This window comes from Bos indicus x Bos taurus, chromosome 24 (assembly GCF_003369695.1).
Source record: "Bos indicus x Bos taurus breed Angus x Brahman F1 hybrid chromosome 24, Bos_hybrid_MaternalHap_v2.0, whole genome shotgun sequence".
NCBI lineage: Eukaryota > Metazoa > Chordata > Mammalia > Artiodactyla > Bovidae > Bos > Bos indicus x Bos taurus.
The window spans coordinates 54,326,577-54,343,400 of NC_040099.1; the positions used below are offsets into that span (position 1 = coordinate 54,326,577).

Genomic DNA, 16,824 nt, shown 5'->3' on the forward strand with positions numbered 1-16,824 from the left:
GTCCATTTTATAATCCACCCATCTTTCAAATTTGTAAAATTTTGAGTGTATTTTGAATTTTGAATTTTTTTTTTTTACTATGTTGAAGTCCACTTGTTTTTAATTCATTTTCTACAGGAGCAGAGTAAAAATGCATGTGTTCAGTTCATCTTGTTAAACCACAAAATATTCTAGTTTACTTTCACCAGAAAATAAACCTCAGTCTCCTGGAGGCTGAGTTGAGCAGATGGAGAGACTTATGTACAATTGGTTGATTGTATGGCGGTAGGGAAGTGAACTTTGGGTCCGGACATTCTGAATACAGACGTCTAACCAAATCCCTGTGTTCACCCCACCAGCTGGCCTCCTTCTCCGATGGTATTTCCGCCTCCTCGGCTTGAGCCTCTCAGGTTACACAAGGAGTTACTGCTTCTCATCCATCACCCCTCCTACAGGCAAGCAGTATACAACTGCTCCTCTTCCTGATCAGTTACCCAGCTTCCATCTGACTTAGATTTTTCCAAACTGCCTATTGCAGTTTATTTATCTCTTGATTTCTCCTTATTTGTCTTTAAGATTTCATAGCATATAAAAATGTATTTTGGATGCAGATCATTTTTAAAGTCTTTATTGAATTTGTTAAATATTGTTTCTGTTTTATGTTTTTTGGCCATGAGGCATGTGGGATCTTAACTTCCTGACCAGCGATCGAATCCACACCTCCTGCATTAGAAGCCTTAACCCCTGGGCCTACAGGGAAGTCCTCCAAATGTGTTCATTCTTGTGTCAGAGGAGATTGGGGAGGGAGAGGTGTTTAACCATTTTAAACACCCAGGTGCATTTATTTATCTCTTTACCTTAGTGCTGTATTTATTCAGTGATAAGCTTATTGAGAGAAACTATGTCTATTGAATTTGTGCTATGCAAACGCCAGGTGCAGAAAGGCTTTTTTTTTTTCTGTCACAGGATGCTGTCACCTTGTTTTCATGGTTTTCCAGGGTTTTTTATTCTGCTCTGTCTTTGGTCAAAGTGGCCTTCATGAAGTGGCTGGGAATCATTTTGCTCATATTCTCCCACTGCCATCTCCTCCTTGGAACCCTCTTCCCACAGGGAAGGAAAGGTCCACCCTCTGGAGTAGCTGAAGAGCATGCCCGTGTAACACTAGCGCCTCGGAGCCTCGGAACTAGAAACACAGGCCTTGTGTAGCAGGTGACTCCTAGAGAGTTGTCCCTGCAGGAGTTAGCCCTACGAGGCAGCTGACACACTTACCTTTTAGAGAAGGTGAAGCTGGCAAAGAGAGCAGATGGTAACTGTGTGTGTTAGACTTTCTCACGAGAGGCACTTTCCCCTTAAGTGGAGGGCAGGCAGCACGGTGTCCTGACTACTGTGAGCTTTGCCTTCCGGATCAGCAGACCTGAATCCTACATTCCTGGACCTTTGGGATTCTGGGCATGTTGTTGGGACTTTCTCAACCTGAGTTTCTTCATTCTTAAAAATGAGGACAATAAAAAATAATAGATGCCTTGCCTCTTTCAAAGCAACTTTGTGAAAGTCCAGTGAGATGACCTAGGGATAAAGGCACCATCAGTGCTGTTGAATATGGGAAGTAACAGCTGGTAGGATTAAGTAAGTAAGTGAACATATAAACTAAGTGAAGAATACAGATTGCCATTTTATATCATATACAGAGAATCATTGTAAATTAATGTGCTATGAAAAGAAGAATAGAGTCAAGGCTGTTTATGTATTTCTTTTCTCTCAGGCCCCATAGACACACACAGCAGTACAGATATTGCTGATGCAAAATAGATTATACTATAAACATATATTCCCAGCATATATATTTGAAAATCTATAACCCAAACCTCCAATAATAGTTCCCAGTAGATCAGTATAGTATTTATAAATCAGACTTTACTTTGGGAGAAAGGAGCAGATAATTGTTACCAAAATAATGTTCAGACAACAAAAGATGCTTACTCCTTGGAAGGAAAGTTATGACCAACCTAGATAGCATATTCAAAAGCAGAGACGTTACTTTGTCAACAAAGGTCCGTCTAGTCAAGGCTATGGTTTTTCCAGTGGTCATGTATGGATGTGAGAGTTGGACTGTGAAGAAAGCTGAGCACTGAAGAATTGATGCTTTTAAACTGTGGTGTTGGAGAAGACTCTTAAGAGTCCCTTGGACTGCAAGGAGATCCAACCAGTCCATCCTAAAGGAGATCAGTCCTGGGTGTTCTTTGGAAGGAATGATACTAAAGCTGAAACTCCAGTACTTTGGCCACCTCATGAGAAGAGTTGACTCATTGGAAAAGACTCTGATGCTGGAAGGGATTGAGGGCAGGAGGAGAAGGGGACAACAGAGGATGAGATGGCTGGATGGCATCATGGACTCGATGGATGTGAGTTTGAGTGAACTCTGGGACTTGGTGATGGACAGGGAGACCTGGCGTGCTGCAATTCATGGGATCGCAAAGCGTTGGACACGACTGAGCAACTGAACTGAACTGAACACCCTTAAAGACTTTACTATACCACTGGTCTATGTGCTTTGCTGATCTGAACTCATTTACTGACAATAACCCTACAAAGGCATTTTATTCTCCCCACTTTCAAGATAGGAACACTGAGGCACAGAAAATAAAGCTTCTCCCAAATTTTCTTAGTAGAATAGACAGATTCCTGTGAAACCACATGTTTTCTCCAACACTGCTCTTCTCCACTGCTTTGCTATGGTTTGCTTGCATTTGGTTTGGGTTTTAGGTTCTTTTGTTTTAAACTCCGCCGGCAGTGCTTCTCCCACAATGATCCATTGCTGATAATGTCAGTGCCTCTCCCGTTGCCTCTAAGGCACTCTGTCAGAACTGGTCAAACAGTGAACGCTTAAGCAATCACCTCACTGTTCACCAACATGTATGCAAGCAACACATTTGGAACTTTTTCACTTTCTTCACAGTGGGGAAAAATAAGTCAATTGCTATTGTATGTCTTCAACCCTGGGCTCTTACCATCAGTCTAAACACCAAAGATGTCTTAGTCTGTCTGAGATGTGATCTCAAGAGAGCCAGCCAGGATCGTGGGTGTGGCCAGATCAGATCAGATCAGATGCTCAGTCGTGTCCGACTCTTTGCGACCCCATGAACTGCAGCACGCCAGGCCTCCCTGTCCATCACCAACTCCCGGAATTCACTGAGACTCATGTCCATTGAGTCAGTAATGCCATCCAGCCATCTCATCCTCTGTCGTCCCCTTCTCCTGCCCCCAATCCCTCCCAGCATCAGAGTCTTTTCCAATGAGTCAACTCTTTGTATGAGGTGGCCAAAGTACTGGAGTTTCAGCTTTAGTATCATTCCTTCCAAAGAAATCCCAGGGCTGATCTCCTTCAGAATGGACTGGTTGGATCTCCTTGCAGTCCAAGGGACTCTCAAGAGTTTTCTCCAACACCACAGTTCAAAAGCATCAATTCTTCTGCGCTCAGCCTTCTTCACAGTCCAACTCTCACATCCATACATGAGCACAGGAAAAACCATAGCCTTGACTAGACGAACCTTTGTTGGCAAAGTAATGTCTTTGCTTTTGAATATGCTATCTAGGTTGGTCATAACTTTCCTTCCAAGGAGTAAGTGTCTTTTAATTTCATGGCTGTAGTCACCATCTGCAGTGATTTTGGAGCCCAGAAAAATAAAGTCTGACACTGTTTCCACTGTTTCCCCATCTATTTCCCATGAAGTGGTGGGACCGGATGCCATGATCTTCGTTTTCTGAATGTTGAGCTTTAAGCCAACTTTTTCGCTCTCCACTTTCACTTTCATCAAGAGGCTTTTTAGTTCCTCTTCACTTTCTGCCATAAGGGTGGTTTCATCTGCATATCTGAGGTTATTGATATTTCTCCCGGCAATCTTGATTCCAGCTTGTGTTTCTTCCAGTCCAGCGTTTCTCATGAGGTACTCTGCATATAAGTTAAATAAATAGGGTGACAATATACAGCCTTGACGAACTCCTTTTCCTATTTGGAACCAGTCTGTTGTTCCATGTCCAGTTCTAACTGTTACTTCCTGACCTGCATACAAATTTCTCAAGGGGCAGATCAGGTGGTCTGGTATTCCCATCTCTTTCAGAATTTTCCACAGTTTATTGTGATCCACACAGTCAAAGGCTTTGGCATAGTCAATAAAGCAGAAGTAGATGTTTTTCTGGAACTCTCTTGCTTTTTCCATGATCCAGCAGATGTTGGCAATTTGATCTCTGGTTCCTCTGCCTTTTCTAAAACCAGCTTGAACATCTGGAAGTTCACGGTTCACATATTGCTGAAGCCTGGCTTGGAGAATTTTGAGCATTACTTTACTAGCATGTGAGATGAGTGCAATTGTGAGGTAGTTTGAGCATTCTTTGGCATTGCCTTTCTTTGGGATTGGAATGAAAACTGACCTTTTCCAGTCCTGTGGCCACTGCTGAGTTTTCCAAATTTGCTGGCATATTGAGTGCAGCACTTTCACAGCATCATCTTTCAGGATTTGGAATAGCTCAACTGGAATTCCATCACCTCCACTAGCTTTGTTCGTAGTAATGCTTTCTAAGGCCCACTTGACTTCACATTCCAGGATGTCTGGCTCTAGGTCAGTGATCACACCATCATGATTATCTGGGTCGGGAAGATCTTTTTTGTACAGTTCTTCTGTGTGTTCTTGCCATCTCTTCTTAATATCTTCTGCTTCTGTTAGGTCCATACCATTTCTGTCCTTTATCGAGCCCATCTTTGCATGGAATGTTCCTTTGGTATCTCTGATTTTCTTGAAGAGATCCCTAGTCTTTCCCATTCTGTTGTTTTCCTCTATTTCTTTGCATTGATCGCTGAAGAAGGCTTTCTTATCTCTTCTTGCTATTCTTTGGAACTCTGCATTCAGATGCTTATATCTTTCCTTTTCTCCTTTGCTTTTTGCTTCTCTCCTTTTCACAGCTATTTGTAAGGCCTCCCCAGACAGCCATTTTGCTTTTTTGCATTTCTTTTCCATGGGGATGGTCTTGATTCCTGTCTCCTGTACAATGTCACGAACCTCATTCCATAGTTCATCAGGCACTCTATCTATCAGATGTAGGCCCTTAAATCTATTTCTCACTTCCACTGTATAATCATAAGGGATTTGATTTAGGTCATACCTGAATGGTCTAGTGGTTTTCCCTACTTTCTTCAATTTAAGTCTGAATTTGGCAATAAGGAGTTCATGGTCTGAGCCGCAGTCAGCTCCTGGTCTTGTTTTTGCTGACTGTATAGAGCTTCTCCATCTTTGGCTGCAAAGAATATAATCAATCTGATTTCGGTGTTGACCATCTGGTGATGTCCATGTATAGAATCTTCTCTTGTGTTGTTGGAAGAGGGTGTTTGTTACGACCAGTGCATTTTTTTGGCAAAACTCTATTAGTGTTTGCCCTGCTTCATTCTGTATTCCAAGGCCAAATTTGCCTGTTACTCCAGGTGTTTTGCTTAATAAAGATGTGTTCAGAGATTGTGTGTGCTCCCTGGTTTCCTCTGATCTCATAGACAGGACCCCTGTTGACTCAGCTGCAGATCTCTGAAATGACTGTAGGAGGCAAAGGTGAGGTGCAGCATCCTTGTGAATGGATTCCTATGAACAGACCCTAACTTTTAAAACATGGATTTCCTTCTCAGCCTTTTTATTTCCGGAGGCCCCTCTCCCCTCTCCACTGGCAACTCCTTGGTCTCTAGTTAACGAAGACCTCCCCTCCCGGAGGAGAAAATGCAGTGCCCTAGAGGCCGTTTTCACAGTGCCCAGGGGCTCTTTGGAAAAAAATCCAAGAAAACATCGAAATCAAGGACTCAAAATGAGCTGGCTGCTGGGGCTTGGAGACCCACAGCGCCGAGAACTCGGAGCAGAAACCGAGCGCCTTTGAGTCACCAGCAAGATTAGCCGGAGGTGCGCCCAGCACGTCCGCCTTAGGACTGGGAGACACGCCTTCGTCACACGCGAGCCCTGCAGATCCCGGGCTCGGCGGACTCGGGGGTGGTGCTTCCAGTCCTGCCGCTTGCAGTCCCGACGGGCAGGGGCTAGGGACCCGCCGGCTGTTGGAGCGATCCAGAGCCACAGGTTGGGGGGGAAAAAATCGGAGCGGTGCCCGGGACCGTCGCCCTGGAAGGCAGACCCCGGGCCGTGGCTGGTGTCCAGGAGTTCCAGGGCTTGGGGAAGGGGGAAGGAAACCTCTGAAACCCGACACCTCTCGCCAAGGAAAACTTCGCAGGCTGGTGAGTTGGGGCGGCCAGCCGGGCTGTTATTGCTGGAATGTGTTCCCACCCACTCGGGGGTTTGCTGAGCGGCTCGCCTGCGAAAAGGAAGTGAGACGTGGATGGGGAGATGTAGGCCGGCGGCGACGGACCCCGGGTCTGGAGCGGGGTTCGGGGTGTGAGCGCCCTGGATCGGCGGCTTCCACCCGGGATTCTGGTGCAGGCGTGGTAGGGGCATGGATGTCTCAGAAAACTGGCTGGTGTCTGTCTTTGTTTTGGTCCTCGCCAATCAAACAGCTGGTTGGGATTTTAAAAAAAGAACCTGGCTTAGCAATGTCAGTTTCCTTCCATCTGTATCTCAAAGACAACCGAAATAACAATTCTTCATCATCATCGTGTTTCGAGGTTCATTTAAGGAGAAGTCATTTCGTGAGGTGAGACAAGGGATTGTCCGTCCTCAGGTGAAATAGCCCCAGAGAAATCAAGAGTCTGTCTGATAGTTTTTTTTTTTTTTTTTTAAACCTGTTCTTTCAGAATTGTGATCCGGGTATTGCAGTCCTAGAAGGGTGTGTACACGTGTGTTTGTTCAACTGGTCATAATAAATGAGCTTCCAAGAGTTTCCAACTCCGCACAAGCTATTGAATCAGGTGGAATGTCCCTAAGCAGAAGCTGGAGTCTCTGTCCCTAAGGAAAAGGCTGAGTTTGGTCAAAGTCATCAGACTTGCTACTAGCTGTTACACACTGGTTAACATTGTTACTGCTTTTTATTTCGAGACCTAAAATTAAGGATATGTATGATTCCAGTTGTGTATCTGCTGCTGCTGCTGCTGCTAAGTCGCTTCAGTCATGTCCGACTCTGTGCGACCCCATAGACTGCAGCCCACCAGGCTCCCCCGTCCCTGGGATTCTCCAGGCAAGAACACTGGAGTGGGTTGCCATTTCCTTCTCCAATGCATGAAAGTGAAAAGCGAAAGGGAAGTCCTCAGTCGTGTCCGACTCTTAGCGACCCCATGGACTGCAGCCTTCGAGGCTCTGAGTTCTTAGCAACAAAATTATTATTGAACATAATAATAGTTATAGATTTTTAGTCTGTTTCAAAGATGTACTGTTCTTAATATTCAGTTACATTCATACATCTTCAGTAATATTATAGATAAATAAACATCTATCTATCTATATATATATGTTTTATGTGCACGGTTATAGAGTTCTAAATTTGAAGTTAACAGAAAAGTTAACTTCAGCAGTATAGCCTCAGGCATTTCAGTTTATTGAATTTTCAAGCTACTGTAAAGTCCAAATTGTAGTAAGAAGTGAGAGTCATACCTGCCTTGTGCTGTTCCCCCATATACTTATTTTTCACAGTTTCCTATCATTAATCCTCTACCTGGAGGGAATCAGTACTTCTTGAAGGCAAGAAGAGATTTTAGGAATGACCAAAACAAGTTAATCTTGGCAGATAGCTTAATGTTAAGGAGGCTTTTCTGCTTACGAACTGACAGTGGCCTCCCATAAATGTTACCATCTTTGCTTTCGAAAGAACAGAACCTTGCCAATGAAACCGGACAAGCCTGTTCTCAAAGATGCCAAGAAGGAATCAAAGGGTATCTGTCATATGTAAGCAAACCACAACTCCCTCATAGGCCATTTCTGGAACAGGAATCTGACTACCTGATAGGGAAGGTAACTCTAATATAATTGATCTGCTCAGCTCCTTGGCACACCAGCTTCTATTAAAATTATCTACTGGTTTCTGAACTGCTTTTCATTATATTTAACTGTACTTCTGGAAAGATAGAAGCCATCCAAAGCCCCAGGTGGTTCAAAAACAGAACTCTGCTGTTTTCCCACCTTCAGCCTGGGAGACTTTTGGTTGGGTTTTTGGTCTTGCAGATCAGGACAGCGTGAAACATAGACCAACTATTCACATAAAGCTCAGCTCACAATTAATCCAGTTTCTTGAGTTGATTCATCAAGGTAGGTTAACCAACCTTGGTTCTGCTCTTAAGCAAGTAATTGCAGTTTTGAGAGACAGGAGAACAATTACTGTAAAAACAGACAGGACAAACTAGGTGTTTCCCATGAAGGGTAAGTCATTGTTGGAGTTGGTGGCTGAATGGTATAATTTTTTCACTCATTACTAGGTGTAGAATGGAGCTGACATTTATTCTGTAGTAGGAAGTAGCAACACCACGAAGCATAATAAAAACCAATTGTAAACTCCGTAAATGGAGTTGAGAGAATTACTAAACTTGTTTCACTCCCTTTGCAATCATTATTCATATTCTTTAAATATTAACCATCTTTCATAAGCCCTCCTTAAATGAAGGAAACTTGTCTGGATTATCAGTAATGAAAATAAAATGCTGTTTAACACATAGCCAAAAATTTCTAAATAAGTTGTCTTTTCTAAGTAAACAACTGGTGAGTGTAGTTGAGGAAAAGAACTTACATTTCTTGTTCACTTCTTAAACATTTATTAATAGTGTCAAGCCTTATTCTGGGCTCTGTGTGAACAGAAGTGGACCAAATGCACAAAAGTGACTGGACTCCAGAGAACTTGCCTTTTACTTTAGAGAATAAATGGATGTGCAAGTTAGATCTGTGATACATTGGAGATAAGAGCTAGACGAGAATGTAAAGCAGAGAAGGAACGAACAGTGGCAGTGACACGCCCAGTCAGTGTTGAAACTTTAGATCAGGGGCCCAGGGAAAGTCTAACTGAGAAGGTGACATTTGAATGTTGGTCTTACGGAAGCTCAGGACAAGGAGGAAGAGCTGTCTAGACTGAAGGATCAACAAGCAAGAGTTTGCCTGGCAACTTCCAGAAGTGGCAAGAAGGCTGTCTGTGTCCCTGGGGGCAGGGTCGTACTGGGGCAGGTCACAGAGGGCTTTGAAAGCAAGCATGTTGGCTTTTGATTTTTATTCTGAGTGAAGGAAGGCGACACTATCATTTAGATACTGTCTGTTGAAAAGAAGCTGAAGTTCCAATACTTTGGCCACCTGATGTGAAGAGCCAACTCGTTGGAAAAACCCCGATGCTGGGAAAGATAGAAGGCAGGAGAAGGGGGCAACAGAGGATGAGATGGTTGGATGGCATCACTGACTCGATGGACATGAGTTTGGGCAAACTCTGGGAGATGGTGAAGGACAGGGAAGCCTGGCAGGCTGCAGCCCAAAGAATCAGACACAGCCTAGGGACTGAAAACAACAGAAGAGACTAGAAAGCAGGGCTAGAGAGGGGCACAGAGTGAGGCTGGAGAGACCACCTGGGTGAAGTGAGTGTAAGTCGCTCAGTCATGGCCGACTCTGTGCAACCCCATGGACTATACAGTCCATGGAATTCTCCAGGCCAGAATATTGGAGTGGGAAGCCTTTCCCTTCTCCAGGGGATCTTCCCAACCCAGGGATTGAACCCGGGTCTCCCGCATTGCGGGTGGATTCTTTACCAGCTGAGCCACAAGGGAAGCCCACCTGGGAAGTCATTGCAAAGATGGGATAAGGTGTATCTGAGAAAACTAAGAAGTCCACTCCATGAATTATTTGTTATAGAGAATTGTCTGTACTGAGAAGCTGAACTAAATGAACTTCAACCTCTCTTTCAAAACTGTAATCCTACAAACCCAAGAAAGAACACAATTTGTTTGATATTTGATAGATATTATAGATCACATATTAAGAGATAACAGTGAAAATTTAGTTTATACGGTTGTAGAACATAGCATCAAAGTAAAGTAAATAACATCATAGTATATGGCAGTTGCCTGGAGGAGGAAATGGCAACCCACTCCAGTATTCTTGCCTGGGAAATCCCATGGACAGAGGAGACTGGCGGGCTACAGTCCATGGGGTTGCAGAGGGTCAGACACGGCTAAGCAGTTGAGCTTGCACACATGTGTATATAGCAATTGTAGCTGCCATAGAAACCAAATGTTTAATATTCAGAAATGCAAGAACAACCTTTTTTAGTAGGTAAAACTATATTCAAAGATATCAAGATTCACAGAATCTGGGGAACAATTTTAGAAAAGGCAGATAAGCCCATCATTAATCAAATTATACTGGTGCTGAGTAGTAAAGCTGTGAGTATGGCATTTAGTTTCCTTAAGGCACAGTTTTCTCCTGTGTACAACAAAAGGAATGGACTGATTACTTTAATATCCCTATTGTCTAGCTCTAGACCTGGGTAACCAGGTAACTCTTGCTTCCCGTTTAGTTCCTTACCTTCCTTTTCCCCTTGTTTCTTTCCTCTCTTTCATTTATGTACCTATGTATCCAGATAGATAGATATTCATAATTATAGATGTATTTATGTGTATGAGTTTAGATATTCATAATATACATGTATAAGTATATATGCACAATGTACACAGAGAGAAAAAGAGAAAGACATAAATTCTATAAAAGAGGGCAAATTTCTTTTTAAGAGGCTTAAGAAAATATTCAAGATTGTATTTTAGCTTTCTTTCTGTAACCCATAAATTTATTGTCAATTATAGTGATCTTGGGGTCAACCCGATTTGTTTTCTTGTTGCTCTGTTTTTAACTTGCTCAGAAAAGTGAAACTGTGAGTTAAATCTGACCTGAGGGATACAGAACAAAAATAATTAGAAAAGGCAAAATGGGTCTGTGTGACATTTGTCCAATCTAATGTAAGCAAGGTCCTCAGAGTCTGAGAAGCTTGTTAAAAGCGTTGCTCAGCTCTCATGGGCTGTGATTCAACATTTTCATAAAGAATGCACTGTTAATATGTGTTTCTGGATACGTGAAAATACTTTTTTAAAAAGTATAGAATGAAACTAGATTTTTCAAAGAGGGAACAGAAAACCTGGCCTCTCTTAGTGCCTAAAATAATAGAAGCCTTTTCCAAGATCGGGAGCTTTCTTATATTCACCCAAGGTGCCTCCTTGAGCTGAGTTAGACCTCGGATTTTCTGAAATCTTTTTTCCAAATGCCGGGAAGCACTGGAGCAATGCATCTAATTTGCTAATTTCTTAATTTTTTTTTTTTTTGAGTGAACAAAACAACTAAAGAGGCAGAAACTGTCACACCCAGTCTTGGCCCTGTCCCTCCCTTATTCAAACTTTGATCTTAATCATTCCAAGGTTGGCAATGCCAGTTATCAAAGGCTGCCTCTCAGAGCTTGGAGGTGAATGATTCTATGAGAAACAATACAGAAAACACTGCAAAACGTATCCTAGGAAAAATCACTTTAGTGAAAATATCCTGGTATTTACAACTAAGGGTTAAAAACATGTAGAAACAAATTTAAATAAATACGACATGATATGACAAAGCCCTACTCTTTAATCTTATGTTAGAAATGAGATGCTAAGAAGACGTGGTGTACACACACACACACACTCTGGAATACTGTGCTCAGTCACTTCAGGTGTGTCCAACTCTTTGTGACCCTATGGACTATAGCCCACCAGGATCCTCTGTCCATGAAATTCTCAAGGCAAGAATAGTGGAGTGGGTTGCCATGCCCTCCTCCAGGGATCTTCCTGACCCAGGGATAGAATTTGAGTCTCCTGATCTCCTGTATTGCAGGCAGATTTTTTACCGCTGAACCATTGGGGAAGCCCACACTGAATACTACTCAGCCATAAAAAAGAACAAAAATTGCCATTTGCACCAACATGGATGGATTTGAAGGCATTATGCTAAGTAAAATAAGTCAAAGAAAGGTAAATACTGTATCACATCACTTATATGTGAAATCTAAAATGTTGTTTCCTTGGTGGTAAAAATCTTCCTGCAATGCAGGAGACCCAGGTTTGACCCCTGGTTTAGGAAGATGCCCTGGAGAAGGGAATGGCAGCCCACTCCACTACTCTTGCCTGGCAAATTCCATGGACAGAGGTGCCTGGCGGGCTACAGCCCATGGGATCGGAAAGAGTCAGACCCAACTGAACAACTAACCTGTCATGTCAAAGAAAACTAGTGAATAAAACAAAAAGAAGCAGACTCACAGATATAGAGAACAAACCGGTGGTTATGCATTGCGAGAAGGGCAGTACAAGGACTGGGGAGTGCGAGGTACAGACTACTGGCTGAAAGATCGTTTCAAGGATGCATCGTACAACATGGGGAAAAGAGCCAATATCTTGCAATAACTCTAACTGGAAAATGACTTTTAAAAATCATATACAAATTTAAAAATTAAAAAAAAATTACAGGATGCTAGTTGACGAAGACTGCATAGTAGCAATAAAATGGAATGAACAACTTTGGGTTTGCTTTTTTCTCAGGACTGGACTAAGCCATCATCAGGTGCTAGTCATTTTGAAACTGACCTAAAAACTGCAATTTCCCCAACCCTCCTTGTTAGATTAGAATTTTTTTCACTTAGCTACTAGAAAAACCAAGGAGACAAAGGTAGAATATAGAACTCATTATTAGTACTGCTCCTGGATAGTCTCCTAATGGAGGTGCCCTCTTCCCACCCCAGGAGTTTGCACATTTGGTGAGAACTCATTCCATTTCAGATTGCAAAGAGTCTTCTTAGACAAAGGTGAGAGCGAGATGAGAAATGGAAGGTGAGGCCCTATGTCCTGCATATGTTTTGCCCTCTAAGGGGGATGGTTTCAGCCACTGCAGGCTTGCCCTACTCTGCAGACTTGGTAAGCCTGGTGAGCATCTATTTCCGGTGCGAGGTGGGGGAGGTCTCTGAGTTCTATGGTGTGGTTTTCTCTGTGAAACGGCTCTGTGATAATAGCTGAGTTGTGATGAAGATGAATTTCCTTTGAGCTGTAATGCTCTTCTCTCTGGTTCCCAACACAGCTTTGCAAATCAAGTGTGGTTTTCATGGGTCTGACTCCTTCTGTTTTTCACGCTTGCCAAGTACACTTTGACTTTTTAAAGTCAGCTCATGTGTGAGGCCCATGGGACCAGAAACTCTTTTCCTATCCTTTACATTCTGGAAGGAGTTGGATTAGGATAATTTTAGTGGAATAAAGACTGAGGTACGCTGCAATTCGTCCAGAGTAGCAATGATTCTTAAAATCAATATAGTAGGGGGGGGCGGGGAATTAAAAAAAAATCAATATAGTAAATATGCATATACTTAAGGGGATGGAAATGGCAACCCACTCCAGTGTTCTTGCCTGGAGAATCCCAGGGACAGGGGAGCCTGGTGGGCTGCCGTCTCTGGGGTCACACAGAGTTGGACACGACTGAAGCGACTTAGCAGCAGCAGCAGCAGCAAGGGGATAGGCTTGGCACCTTGAGAACAGAAAGCTAATTCAAAAGAGTAAATTTCAAGGTTTCATAAATGTTAACTATATATTTAAAGAAAGACATGTATTCTGTTTCATCATGTTTTATTACCAGTAGAAACATTTTTGTCTTATTTCTCAGGAATTATGTTCTTTAAAAGTGTGTAGAAATTGAAATAAGAGGTTTAAAAAATAGTTCACTGCTTTTTAGTCTTTTCTGCTAAAAACGGGTTATTGCACACTGCCACTTGATCCAAAACATGAAAATAAAAATCCAAGAATTCTGGACATCCTTTGGAGAGCACAAATTCTACCTGCAGAGTATAAACTTTAGAGAAAATGCCACGTTGCTGGGAGGCAATTCATGGGGTCACAGAGTCGGACACGACTGAGCGACTGAACTGAACTGAGTCATGTTAAAGTTGAAATTTACAATTATTTATTATAATAAAGAGAGCTGCCTACCATGTTAAAACTAACAATAGCAACTTAGTTTCTGGTATAATTTTTACATATCTGAATTGTTTATTAGAAATATTCATTATGTGCTGTTTTTGTGTCAGCAGCATATTTAGTCGTTTGATCGAAAGGATGTGGAAGACATAGTTCCTGCTCCTGAAGAGCTTAGAATCTGTTGAGGTAGATCCATGAGCAGATAATTTGAGTATAACCTGGTAAAGTTTGTTAGTGGTTTGAACACAGTATTGTGGTAATAAAGAGGAAGATAAAACCTAAGGGGGCTAAAACCGTAGAGTGAGCAGTTAGAAGTGGGACATACAAATGGTCTGAAATTAGCTCAAAAGACGGTTAAGGTTGGAGAAGAGAAGTCAGATTAGAGAAATAATTAATGAATGGCATTGACCAGCTATAGGAGAAAAGAGAAAGTTTTATGGGCTCAACCGTTAGGAGGCATTAGATGAATGAACAGTTCCCAGAATTGAAATTAGGTGTAGAGAAAGTGAAGCACGTTGGAGGAGAAGACCTGAGGCTTTCAGGCACCTATAATGATTCAACTGGATTTACCAGGAAAAAGCCTTCAGGATTCTAAACCTGCTAGGAGAGGTCAGACTGATAATAGCAACTGGGAAGTGCTGGTTTGCAAGTGATCACGAAAATCCCTAAGACCTAATGCCATCTCTGAAGGAGACTCTGGGAAGAGGGAGGTTTAGTGGCCATAAGATAGGAGTCATGATTTTCTTCCTGTTCTGTCAGCACCAATCAGCTTTGGCTAATAAGGCCATTTACATTCTGGAAGGACTTAGGGGAAATGTAAGGTTATATATAATCATGTTGATTGCTATTATTAAATTGGGAGGATAAATATGCCTGTAGCTCTTAGTTATGAATCGGGCATCATTTATCCCTGTATGTGGGGCAACCACTTTAAATATTTCCATGCCCTAGGATTCTGTTCACTCATGTTTTCTCCCAGCCCCATTTGTGAAAACTGACATGTCATAGCTCGGTTAGGAATGTGTTCCAGTACCACAGAACAAAAGACCGAGCAGAGTACTCAAGTGATTGAATCTATTGATTTTGGCTCATTAATATCATGCTTCAATAATTGATGCCCAGCACATATTAATTGAAGAACAAATTAACTGCCATTCCCTTTGTTGTACTCAATAGCTTTGTTCCAACTCTGCTGCCTCTGAATTTATGACACTTCTAATCTCAGGATCTGCTTACCAAAGCGTAACACAATGTATCTCAATGTTCTAAAAGAATTAAAGGATAATTATCTAGTAACGATTACTTTTGAAATATCCAACCCATGTAAAATACTGTTACATAATTGACTTGTAAATGTGTGTCCATGGACCAAGTTTAAGGCAAGTTATTCTCTGTCTCCCACTTCCTCTTCCCAAGCCTTGTCCATTCCCATGTTAATACTCGTTCCAGTTCATTGTTCAAAACAGTTTGGGAAATATGTTGCTACATTTAAGAACATTCCTTATACAACCATCTGACTGCCTCTCACTCTCCATCGCAACTATTTCTGATTAGTGGATAATCAGCCTGAGAACCTTCTGCATGACTACTTGTCCTATTGAGACGTTCCTCTCTTCTTTCTATGCAGGTGTTGAAGGTTGTCTTTGTTACGGATGCATCATTTCAGGCATCTAGTTCAGAACAAATGTGTTTTTTTATAAAGCCTTCTCATAATATGCCAATAGCTCAGTTATCTGTGTTCTGATTATTATAGATAGAGAAAGAAAAGTTCTAAACAACATTTTCATGACTCATCTATGAGTTAGACACATAATCCATGTCTACAAATACCCCAGTCAAGATTTCTAATTAAAACCATGTTAATTTTAGTCCTTTTTGTTCTCTAGCATTTGGTTACTTACATTATTTACAAGCTGTTACCCAACTGTGAATCTTCTAGATTATCCCCTTCTGTAAATTCATCAATATTTCATATATTCTCTTGGGAAATACCAGTGTCTTTCTTGTTTGAGGTTTCAGTATAGGTAAGCTAGCATTAGGGACACAGATGTCTTGTTTTTGGCACTCCCACTTGTGCGGCAGTATAGCAATAAACATGAAGAAAAGACAAATATCATTGCAAAAAATGCTTTGTGTAACTAATGATGAACATTTATAGATCACTATAAATTATGACTTTTAGGCAGAATTGTCAAGGGTGAAAACTTGCATTGGTGTTTAATCTTGGATTGAAGACTGATAACAGGCTTCCTTATTTTCAGCTTTGAAACAGCAGGAGCTGCAAAATGTATCCACTGAATGAACCAGTTTTCAAGTTCAGGCCATTGTGGAAGAAAATGAGAAGTTTGATAATTTTGATTTTAATGGATGCAGTTTTACAAAGTCTGCGTTCTCTTACAACTGCTTCCTATTTGGAATAATTTTTACATGTTACTTGTTGAGATTTCAGCCTGTATTAGTGAATACAGGCTATATGTCAGAGTGTGAAGGGGATGAGAGAAGTTAAACAAACACTTTCCCATTCTAGCCATAATCTTTATGAATCCAGTTTCTTTTGACATGATTGCCAAAATTGGCCCCAGGCACAATTTAAAGGCAAACCTGAACTGAGTGACCCAAGCAATAGGAAAACCAACTCTTAATCACAGAGTCCCAGTGAAAGGGTGTGTATAGGCAGAAATAAAGGTTTTGGGTCTATTTAGGGCCTTTCTCTTGGCCTGATGAATTATTTAGCACCCCTAGATACTGAGAATATATTTTAAATACTGTACTTATTTTAAAAAGTCTGAATATACTAAATCTTGAATAACATATTCTTGTTTATTGCACTTAATAAACTTGTTTATATCACTTAATTCTGATTACTCAGAAAATATTCCTGTTTAACTGGATCTGAAATGAACTGGTGTTAGACTTAACGAGAGTGAATATTT

At 41.6% G+C, this 16,824-nt stretch overlaps 1 protein-coding gene across 4 annotated transcripts in view; it reads left to right on the forward strand.

Annotated features, from left to right (window-relative positions):
- The window catches only part of RAB27B (RAB27B, member RAS oncogene family), a 176,574-nt gene that overhangs the window by 103,323 nt on the left and 56,427 nt on the right, over positions 1–16,824 (forward strand). For 2 of the 4 annotated variants that reach the window (XM_027525675.1, XM_027525676.1), the window contains exon 1: positions 5,671–6,238. The exons of the other annotated variants lie outside the window; for them this stretch is intronic. The gene's annotated coding sequence lies outside the window, so the exon portion shown is untranslated. Of the gene's footprint in view, positions 1–5,670; positions 6,239–16,824 lie in introns of those variants that run through there. 4 annotated transcript variants of the gene reach the window in all.